This window comes from Protopterus annectens, chromosome 3.part1 (genome assembly GCF_019279795.1).
Source record: "Protopterus annectens isolate FY-2018-M chromosome 3.part1, PAN1.0, whole genome shotgun sequence".
NCBI classification, from domain to species: Eukaryota; Metazoa; Chordata; order Ceratodontiformes; family Protopteridae; genus Protopterus; species Protopterus annectens.
Window position 1 is genome coordinate 1321775253 of NC_056732.1, and position 12913 is coordinate 1321788165.

Consider the following 12913-nt stretch of genomic DNA (forward strand, 5'->3'; position numbering starts at 1 on the left):
TTGTAAAGGATTAAGTGGTCTGAGCTGTAATTAACACTGTCCCAGGGTCATTGAGGGATACCACCTCAGTTTGTACAAGTGTGACTTTTGCTCATGAGAAGTACGTCACTGAGATCACATAGGATGTGTGTGTGTATGGGATATGTATGTCTAGTGAGATGAATGTATGTTCTGACCTTAACAATGACGGGTATAGCTCTGGTGTGGAACATAGAGTCCCCATGTTGGGGATGATCAGGTCCCACATGTTTTAACCCCCTGTGGTTGTGGTGAGCAGGTCTGCCATAGCATTTGAATGTAAAGCACTGCTAAATAGCTCTCACCACTATTTAGTATATGTAAACAAAATTGCACACACTAAGTAGCACAACTACAGGCAATGTTGAACAATATTGTGCACTGTCCAGCAACGTTGGTCAACATTGAGCAATGTTGTGCAAGTCTGGTCAAATGTAGGCATAGTTCAGCAAAAGCAGGTTAACATGTTCATATTTGCTTTACTTTTCTTTAAGCAGTCTGTTCTGGCATGTCCTAGCAACTGTTGTGCAAGGGTGTCAGTGCTTGAGTAGTATACCCAGTCAATGTTTGTGTATTTGAAGTCACACAATATAATGGTGTTTGGTGAGACCTTCACATTCCCCAGTGTTCCCAGGAATAACGAGTGTTGTTCCCAAGTTTGGGAGTGTGGTCTGTAACAGTCTACAAACTGAAATGCAGTTTGGCCCACTCTCAGTTGCACATGTACGTTCCCCGATGCTTTGTGCAGTGCTACCAACCTGGAGGTGTGTGTATGAATGATGTATATGGATACCCCCCCCCTATTGTTGTTGTCCGGTCCGAGTCTTGTGTCCGAAAACCATGGTATGACGTAAAACCTGTTAGTGCTGCTGTGCTTTTGTGAGCCTGAACCAGGTGTTTGTTACTGCACATATATCGATAGACTCCATACTGATGTGAGTCCTGAGTGCATGCATTCTGAGAGTTAGACATCAGTTGTTGAGCACCATCACTTTCCATTTCCTTTACCCTGTAACGTCTATGGCTGTGGTTATGTCTTCTGAGCCTCACTTCAAACAGCCACTATGTGTGTGTCAAGAGCCTATGGCAGTCTGTGAAAGCCTAGGAGTGACAGGTGCATGGTGTCCATAGCAAATGTACGTGGCATGTTGAGCATGTAATCCCAGGCTGACAGACACTGGATCCCCTGTGAATGACAACAATACGTTAGGCAACTGTTAAAAGTGATCATTTCATCTGTATACTGTGACATAGTACTTGGTGAGGGTAAGATGCTACACAAGGTCAGGGTCATACTGGCCTGGGCTACATGATCAGAGAGCTCCTCTATGTCTCTTGTCATGTAGTCCAGGGAGGAACGTCTGAGGGTTTACACACCAGCATGGTCAATGATGGAGCCATATTTGTACTTGCAGTGGACTGACAACAGTGCATGTGTCATGTGGCAGATCCTGGCACCCGACACACAGCACAAAGTGACCTTCACCTTGTTCAGCCTGGTGAGTGGGATGTCAGTGTGACTGACAATTACAGTCACCTAATACAAGTATATGATGTGTGTTGTGTAGGCCTAAGGGCAGTGACTGTGTGGCACAATGACTTTGTGAACTATGTGATATGTGTGTATGGTTGTGTGTTAGCAGTTCTTTGTGTGTCTGCTTTGGATGTCTCTGCTGCTTAGGCAGAGCATATTTAGATGCTCCAAGTATGTCTTTGTGTGTCAATGTATATGGTTTGCTGTTGTCATAGGTCCATGTGCGACTGGATTTGTGGTGTGTGTGGTTACCTTCACCACCCGATAGACTGTGCCAGTCATGGCTTGGGAGAGCTCAGCCTCCTGTCTGTCTATACAGTTGCACCTCTCACATATATCTGAGTTTGTTGGTAGGAGGACAGTGTTCCCTGTGTACATAAGGCAGTTGTAACAATGCGTCAAAATTCCAATATGCACCAGCTAGACTGGAGAGTACACACAAAACCGACCTTTGGACATGCCAGGATATAATGATGACATACACTGTTGACTGATCACAAAGGATCAGTAGTGTGTGAAGTGTGTAAAAGAGTATAACAGGGGTTTAGTGTTCAGGTTTGTTGTTGCTGTGGAAAGATAATCTGCGAAGGAGTACAGACAGAAACATTACACCTCCTTCAGCTATGTCAGAAATATCGATGTACAGTCATATATGTCCTGAGTCAGGGTCAACTGTACCTGAATGACAATGTCGACATTCTGTCAGACAGGCCCATACATACATACCCACCTCCCAGTGACAAAAGGCCCTAACATCATACCAGGAGATATCACATGTAGAATGTGTAAACTGGTCCTCCCAATGCCAAATGAATCCCATCACGTGGATAACATTGTTTCCCCATATGTGTAATAAGTGAACAACAGGACAAACAGACTCTGCACCTGAACAGTCTGTTGAGCCTCACACTCTATACAGGATCTTACACCGTTGAATGTGTTACAGCAACATGTGGCACACCCACAAGTGTTGGTGCACAACACACCATAGTCCTATAAGCCTACGAAGTCTGAAATGCTAGTCCATGGAGTCCATCATGATTGCAGTCAGGAACAGAGCTATTGTAAACTGACAAACACACAACTCAAACGTCTGTGGTATGCTAATGAGCACATCATGTTTGCCAAACCTGCTAGATTTCTTGCAAGGCAGCCACCCAGGACATACATCACTGAAAGGAGCAACACAGGTCCCACATAGACTTTGAATAGCCCTTTACCAACATCACAGACACATGTTGTATCCACAAAACCAACAATCCGTGCATGAATATGTATTGTCATATGAAGGAATGGTAATTTGTCCACAGATAGAGCACACAAGCTATGAATTGTGTATTCCTGTTCAAGATGTTCACACCTGCTGACCCACAAGGTTCATTCCTGGGATTGCATAACACTAAGTGCACACACATTACCATGTCCAGTCTGATGATGTCAGCAACCTACAAATATAGCATGTGAATTGAAACCACACAGTAAAGCATGTAGCATGTCGTGTTAACGCGTATCTCACTAGTATCATAACATAGGTAGGTAGGGGTTTGAATCCTGCAATTGCTGAGTGTGTCTGTGTGTGTGAGATTGGCTTTGAGGGGAGTGGCCTTTTTGGAGACTGTGGAAACACATTAGGAGTGGTGAATACCTCTTTGCCAAGTGTGATGATGTCAGTATCCTAAAAATACAGCATTGGAAATGAATGCGCCCAGTAAAGCAAATAGCGCGTCGTATTAATGTGTATCTCACTAGTGTCATAACATAGTTAGGTAGGGGTTTGAATCATGCGAATGCTGTGTGTGAATGAGATTGCCTTTGAGAAAAGTGGCCTTTTTGGAGACTGTGGAAACACATTAGGAGTGGTGAATACCTCTTTGCCAAGTGTGATGATGTCAGCATCCTACAAATACAGCATTGGAAATGAATGCTCCCAGTGAAGCAAATAGCATGTCATGTTAATGCATATTTCACTAGTGTTATAACATAGTTAGGTTGGGGTTTGAATCCTGTGAATGTGTGGGAGATTGCTTTTGAGAGGAGTGGCCTTTTTGGAGACTGTGGAAACACATTAGGAGTGGTGAATACCTCTTTGCCAAGTGTGATGATGTCAGCATCCTACAAATACAGCATTGGAAATGAATGCTTCCAGTAAAACAAATGGCGCATCATGTTAATGCATGTCTCACTAGTGTTATAACATAGTTAGGTAGGGGTTTGAATCCTACAAATGCTGAGTGTGAATGTGTTTGTGTGAGATTGCCTTTGAGAGGAGTGGCCTTTTTGGAGACTGTAGAAACAAATTAGGAGAGTTGAATACCTCTTTGCCAAGTGTGATGATGTCAGTATCCCACAAATACAGCAGGGGAGATTAAAGCACCCAGTAAAGCATACAGCGCATCATGTTAATGTGTATCTTACTAGCATCATAACATAGTTAGATAGGAGTTTGAATCCTGCAAATGCTGAGTGTGTATGTGTAATCCTATGAGAGGCATGGCCTTTTTTTGAGAATGTGAAAACACATTGAAAGAGGTGAATACCCCTTTTGCTGGTTTGATGATGTCAGTATCCCATAAAAACAGCAGTGGAAATGAAAACTCCCAGTAAAGCATATGGTGCATAGTGGTAATGCATATGTGTCTAGTACCATGACATAGGTAGGTAGGGTTTTGAATCCTGCAATTGTTGAGTGTGTGTGACGCTGTTGAGCAAAGTGTTGTGTGTTTTGCTACTACTACTGTATGACATATCAGTAAAACAACAGTATGTGCATTGCACACTGCAGGTATCTGTGTGGCAAAAACACATATGTACATGTGACCTAAATTGGTAACTGTGTGGACAAGACATATATGTACATGTGACCTCATTCACGTCATAAGTGTGAAGCCTGCTGTCAACACAACTACATCTGTTAACATTGACAGTTTTTGCTGCTGCTTCTTGGACCGTAGCTCACATATGTATGTATGTATGTATGTGACAAGTCCAGCCACTGTAGTGAGCTGTGCCCTAGGTCATCTGTGTCACACACACACATGACAGTTGTTATACAATAGTGTGAGTGTGGGTGTATGCCTGTGGCATATGACAGACATGCCCAAACACAACACAGTCTGTCAATAATGGCCATTCATGGTAGGTATACAACAACCCCATGTATATGCATACAGACACCTTAATACTTATGTGATACTTATGTGATACACTGAGGGACATCAGCATAGCTTTGGGGATGTGGATATCAAAGGACAGATAAAATCACATGTGGCTGTCTGTACACATCGGTACCCCTGCTACACGTTGTGTGCTACTACCAATGTGGTACAATCAGGATACTATGTGTAGCAAATGTGGATGACTATGCTGTTGTTGGATCATAGCTTCACAACATGTGTTTGTTAACAGGTATGTGTCTGTATGATACCCTCATGGAAGATAGGTGTCTAATCCGGTGAATGCTTTGTAGGCCACTGTATGCATTACCAGATGTGGATGCACATATCCCTAGTGTGTCTGCGTGTACCTAGGATGGACTCATGCCAAACAGGAGTGGTCACGGGAATGTGTGGTGGTCATTACCACTGGTAACTGGTATAGTACAAAACCAGAAAGATTCTAATGCTACTGTGTATCCTACAGCTGTGTGTCAGTTGTCAAGACATCATGTAACGATTTGTTAAAATCAGGCTGTTGAAGTTATGTACACTACCAGAATGCTAACCAATGACCGATATCAACAGTATCACCCACAGCATAGGGTCATACCATGTCATACACACATGTGTACGCAAGTTGTGACATATGTGTAGTGACATGCTTATTGGACATCAATAGGAAATATGAAGTATTAACACTGTGTAATACAGGGCATGTCACCCTTTACATGTGCCCACCATGCACATACATGCAAACAGTGCACCTCCACCATGTTCACAAATGTACACCTTGGAATCTGTACAGCACACATCATAGACGTTACATCCATGCCCACCATGCACATACATGCAAACAGTGCACCTCCACCATGTTCACAAATGTACACCTTGGAATCTGTACAGCACACATCATAGACGTTACATCCATTCAACAACACATGCTGCAAGTACCACACACAACAGCCAACTTTCACATGTGTGGACAATCCATGTTTGGTATTAACACTGGTGTATACAAAACAAAATTGATAATCACTGCTGGGATGCATCATGCCTGCTCAGATACACCTACAAGGATATCATTACCCATTACTGTTCACAACATGCTAACATTGCTACACTGCTAGTAGGTCACCCTGTGCATCAGCACCACGTTATCCTGTTCCTGCATCAATGTCACAGATGACAGGAGGTGGCACAGTTTCATCATATGCTCAGGGTGTGTGGTTGTTTTCCAGAGCCTGACAATGACCCAGCCAATCAACATGTATGTGTATGTGTGTGTGTGTGTGTGTGTGTGTGTGTGTGTGTGTGTGTGTGTGTGTGTGTGAGGGACAACAGTACAGTATGGGTCAGTGTTGATGTGATGTGTGTGTGCATGTGTTAGCCCTATGTGTTGTTAGTATGTGTGTGTGTCTGCATGCACACAGTACCCCCTTGTGGCTGCCAGTTATGGGAGTTTGTGGAACAGCCACAGACGGTACCTGCCAGGCTGTACAGATCACTGTCTCCAGCCATGGACACAGTACCTGTGCCTGCCAGGGGTGACACGAACTGTATCGGGTACTAAGCCAGACTGAGAACTATCGTCAGAGGCAGAGGGATGTTGACTGGACCCATGTCCCTGCTGGGACTGTCTAGAGCCACATGCACGTGGTCATCTCGGACGGTCTACCGACAGCTCAGCCACAACATTGCTGGGGCTGGTACTGGCACTACGGGAGTGGCTGGCACTTGGTTGTCATCTGCGTTGGCTGCCAGCTGAGGATGTTGCTGGCATACGTCCACATCGACATCCCAGCCATCCTGCACTGTCCTGGCACATGGACATAACATTGTGGAGGACATCTAGTGTCTCCCCCCAACATCTATCAATGACATTGGTGTAATTGCAGATGGCATTGGCAAGGTCACGGATACTGTCATTGATTGCAGTGTTATGAGCCCTCTGCGTCCTTAGTCCCTGCTTGGTGTACCGTTCCATACGTGTCTGTGCTTGCATCACAGCCCAGAACATACCTGAGGTTGTGAGACCTGTGCGGGCACGCCTGCCAGGGGCATTACACCCAGTGATGCTCCCACGAGAACCCCTGGACATATGCCTATGTGGTACCGTTCCGTGTGTCTGGGCATGGATGCTGTGTGGGGTTGCATGTGCCATGGATACCACACTTTCCTGGTCAATGCCTACCATATGCTGTTCCTCACTTAAGGCCATTGGTGTTGAGGGATGTAATGGCAGTACGTATGTGCACATAGATGGGGTGGAAAGCTGTGTACTGTCGATTGCTGGACCACCGACAGACCCTGTCAAACATGCCTGTGCCACTACACATGTATCATCATGGTCACTATTAGTGGCAGTGACCTCAGGTTCCCCGCTGTACCCATCCAACAATACCTCAGCACCTGTGAGAGGGAGGCAGGAAGCACACTTTACCATCTGTACAGGATGTTCGCACACATGCACAAATGCACACATGCACACATGCACACATGAACATATGAACACATGCACACATGAACACATGCACACATGAACACATGAACACATGAACACATGCAGACATGAACACATGAACACATGCACACATGCACACATACACACCTGCACACATGAACACATGCACACATGCACACATGAACACATTAACACATGCACACTAATACACTACACATTCAAGTTGACACACACACACCAACAGCAATATGGAACATAGTCATTAGTGGTTGATGGAGTACAGTATCACAATACAAAGAGTCCTCTCACACGTGTCAGCATGCAGGATGTGTGTTGCTCGACAGCATGCAGTGTGAGTGTGGAGAGTCCTTGTAGTTAACAGTATACATGTCGTTGATGCATGTGTGTTGTTCACTGATTGCCCTCACCCTGGTAGACAATGTGTACATGGACACAACATTGCACTGCAAGTCTGAAACACTTTCCAATGTCATGTGCACCATCACTCATAGGTATACAAACCATGTCCGGATGCATACAACTGTCAGGTGTCTAACGATGAATGCTATGTGTAGTACTGCAGGTACTGTAACTGGATGTAGTGTAGTACCATGAGCCATCATCAGGCAGCATCATGTGGTCACTCAAGGACACTGATGCAAGTCACACTGGCAACTATCTTGCTGTACCTGACCTACCCCACTTAGGCTACATTAAACAGTTCACAGACAGCCGTTGCATGGGCATGTCAGGTGTTTAATAGGGAACATTGCCTAACATGACTGTGTTGTGTGTTGACGCATGTCACACTGCCCCATGATAGGGCTCTACCCCCAGGTATAGTATGTGTGCTGTGTTGATGACATATGGAACACTGGAGTACGACCTTACAGCAGGTGTCTACATACACCATGTGTATCATATTAACATATACTGCATATGACAAAGTGGTGTATGCTGTGTGCATGTGTATTGACGATGCCTATACAATGTCCACTACAGTGTACCCCACTTGTTTGTGATGCTCTCTGTGTTGCATGTGTATGAATCAGCAACTCATGTTATTGTGAAGTGCATAGTCACACAGAGAACATCCAGAGTATGCGTAGGTGTTTAACATGTGTATATGGCCTACAACTCTCCTATGACATGCAGATGTTATATGCTAAATTGACTGTAGCCCACTCACCAGCATGGGTCTCCTGTCTTGCTATCACACCAGAGGGACCTGCAAGGATATGATACAGTATGTCAGTGTCAACAACTATGGCATTGCTGCTGTGAGTCTGCAATTATACAGTAGTACATGGGGTGACAGTCACAGGCATACAGATAATGTCCTGAATTATCAGTATTGCATGACACCAGGCCCCACATATTCTGCATACACAGTACACATCTGATTAATGCATATTATAACACTTTGGATAACAGTGGTCTACAGATATGCCATGTTACCTGCACGCTCGTTGTCGCTGTGCTGGGTGACTCCAGCCTCCATGATGACACAGGTGTGTTGTAACAGTTGGCCAGGAGCCACCACGCTGAGGAGCAGCTCTTCCACTCTGGTGAGGAGGGATGTGTGGCAGCACCACCACCTGTGGCAAGCTGTTGTCTGTGGACATCGGAGGCATGCTGCCGGACATGTCTGATTAAATCACTGCAGTGATGGCGTACCTGCTCATAAGTCCGGTTATACATGCCTACATCATTCACCCGATGGACAACATCCTGCCACAGTGCAGTGCAACCATGCTGGTCCTGGCAGGATCTTGAAAACAGTAGATTATAATGTTGGATGAGTGCATCTCTGATAACATCCTCCTCCTCAGGGGTATAGGATGGCTTTCGGTTATGTGCCATAACCCTGGAAGACAATTAAACAGTAATTGTGAAAAAGCCATGTTGCACACTCAACATTCTAATGTACAGACATCATTGAAATGCCATATATAGCAACCTATTGGCTGTCAGCAGATACACACTTTTAATAACACATATGACTGCTAAGACCACAACTGCCTGACAGTGCCTGGTACATGCTAAATACCAAACCATGTTCTGCACAGCCACAAAGTGAAACCAGTATGTAGGACTATACAACAGTACATGGCACACTGTATGTGACACAATGCAACACCTAGCCACAGGAGGTGTATATGAAGATAATGCATACAGACATTTGTCATCCATTTAAATCTATGTACAGTACAGTTATGGTACTAGCAGTACACCACACTACTTGTTGATAGCAAACCCCTCAGTAACATATGTGCACATTCACCACTATAGGTGGCATACTGCTGTACTACACTATACATGTTGCTAGATACGCACCTATATCCTGTGACACACATACCACCGAGGACATGTTACAGGCATACCCACACACACATCAGACATACCTACAAGACACAAGGGTATAGCAACCCAGATTACAGTTACCTGTGTACCATACATTACTGTGTGTCAGCACATACATAACCTCATGCCTGAGGTATGTGATGTGTGTGGACTACAGGTAACAAACAAAAGTGTGTTACCAAGCCATGTGGATATAAACCACACTGTGCAGTTGAGGCATACAGCTTCAGGTAGTACTGCAGTCCATACGTGACTTTTATTCACTAGTGTTAACAATCAATAAGCATACATGTACTGCTTTAGCCTACAAAGGCACACTCCATTTGACAACATGGGACTACATCACAACGTATACTATAGTGATTTTCAGGCCTGGCAATAGCATACGGAACTTTTGATGGGATTAGAGCTACAACACTACATACCATGGTATACACAGACTCCCACTAGGCTATCACACATATACACATTATTGACACATTCACATAAACATTCTCCATCACTCACAGTCAACCTCACATAGCATGTGTTGCAACAGGTACATGCGTGTGTGTATCGTGTCCTAGGTAGCTGATAGGCTGTTATCCATAGGGCCTATGGAAGCATAGACATATGGTACCCTGCACTACGACACACATGTAATGTAAGTTCCTGTGCCCCTGTCATGCAGAGCAACAGGGGTGATTACCGGGTTGTGTTTCCTATCTCACATGCAGTCATCATGGTTATTGATGGCAACTGCTAATGAGGACCTTCATATGCTGTTGATAGGTGGTTGGTTCCACAGTATGGTATGTGTCTGTGATGATGATGTGCCAGTCAAGTATGTTCTGCTTTTTACATTACAAGGTGTTGATCAGTAGAGTGTGTATCTTGTCTGGTGTTCCATCTGTTTACATGGAGCACGTCCAACACCTGTGGGTTTGCCATAGCTTTGTATGTTGGGCAGGGGTAGCCTCTGGGTAGGCGGTATGCGACACAGTGTACAATTGGTTTGGTAAGACAGTCAGCATAGGGCATCTGTTGGTATCCGGTAACACTCTTTGTGAGGTATGTGTCTGGCATCTACTGTTGCTGTGTATGTGTTCTGAGGTACATACCAACAGGGACATTGTACTCTATGATAGGTGTTATGACTGATGAGTGGAGTGGAACCCTGACCTATGTTTCCATGGATGACACACATTTACTGATGACATATGGACTGTACTAGGTTTACATGACTAGTGTGGCACAGTGATCATCATTAGGGACACTACTGTCCACCTGTGTCCTGTAGTCTCTTATCACATCTTCGGTGTTGAGTACACTACCACCTATGTGTTAGTTCATGGGTACAGGGCTTTTAACAACAGGGATGGCAATACATGTACAACATTTCAACATCCACTGGTGTACACATTGATATGCATATCAGCACATATACAGTCCACCTTTCATGGTGGGAATATAAATAATGCTAAGGTTGAGGGGGATACTGTTATGTAATGATATTGCACAGTCTTGTGCAGAATGCATGGAAGGTGTTCTCAGCCCATATATGTTTAGCAGGACCCCATAACTGGGAGACTATATACCTAACAAAGCATACCCACAGTATTTGAATAACACATGTCATATGCCAGCACTGTATGCTGTCTTGTTTGACACACACTACAACCTACATATATATATATATATATATATATATATATATATATATATGCACATAACCTGCACAAACATATAAATGTCCACCTTTTACAAACAGTTGCAGTATGTCCCTTGCTCTACGCACATGTTCGGATGCTCAGAAATCAGACACACATGTATCTCGACATATGTGTGTGCCATACAGATACAAGGTTCACACTGTTGTAAGTCCATACACCTCACGGATGACCTGTTGGGCCTTGCTATGACATGGACAGTTGTCACATGTGTGCATACAGTAATAGTACAAGGGTATACATAGCTGCAAATGATACATCACTATGCTAGTCTGCTACAGCCGTTGCCAATGCTAAGCTACACATTATGTGACTATCATGCATGTCTTACTCTGTGACATCCAAGTTTATCTAGGTGTTTGCAATGCTCCCCAAAACTGCCATTAAACTCAATACTGTACAGACCATAGATAACATGTTCAGATGTTTGACATGTACTGCTGACCTACAACTGTCACACTTATGTACCACTGCACACAGCTACCCAACAATTTCTCCATGGTAATACTTATGCATGGCATCAGTGCATACATACCTACTGCTGCCACATATGCATGTATCAGAGGATCAACAGTACTAATGATAACCATCTACTACTTGCCGATAACTACAAACTGTTACATACCTGTATGCCCCTTCCGGGTCCATCTGTGTATGTTTTTTTTTTTTTTTTGGGGGGTACTGAAACGTACTTTTTTTTTTTTTTTTTTTTTCCTGCTTGGCGTTGTTCGCTATGTTGAACTTGCAATGTAATGATTGCATGTGGGGATAGCAAGTCCTATCAGCTTTTATAGGTATCTGCACATGTGCATGTGATGCCCTCTGCACCAATTGTTGGCCAGCATTTGGTAAATGCATACAGCCTGCTGAGTGGTAATTGCAGTACTCACTGTCATAGCAACCCAATGCTATAAATTGCTAAGGTATGTAGGCATAGCCCTTTCAGATATCCAGAGTGGGGCCCATGCTTGTTTGCTGTGGAGACTGTTGTGTAAGTCAGAAGGTTGGTATATGTCTTATAAATGAAGCTAGAGGTGTAGACAGTGATGTACATGTTGTACTCAGACCTGACTGTTGCCACTTCCAACACTGAGCTATCAGTGTAGAGTTTTACTCACCACTACAAATGCTTACACAACATTTATGTGACTATACTGGGAATAATAATGTACTGACTTCTGCAGGGTTATGTTTTTTACTGTTGATATTACCACATGGTTCGCAGGACAACTGGACAATTCCTGTACTGAGTATGCCTACCTACACACTTGGTAGACCCTAAACGCACAAGTATATTTTAATTGGGTGGGGGGAGGCTTACATACTGAGAGCATTATGCATTAATGTGTGAATATTATCTTACTGGACTTGCAGGATGGGTGTGTACCTGTGTGTTTATCAGGGCAGGTTGTCTGTCTGCATGGTTCCCACCTGTGAACTTACCCAGATGGTAGCCAGAGGTTACACTGTCATTCTTTGTCTGTGCAACTCACAGGTGTTTTTAGCACTGTTACAATGGCATTGTTATAGTCAGTTGCTACCAGTACATGGCTACATCCGTTGGTATTTCTGTGTTATACTCCTACATAAGGGTATGCTTGGGAAGGGCCTAAGAAAGCTATTTGCAGAGTGTGTAACAGCTGTATAGCCTATATGCCTGTGTGTTTGGGCC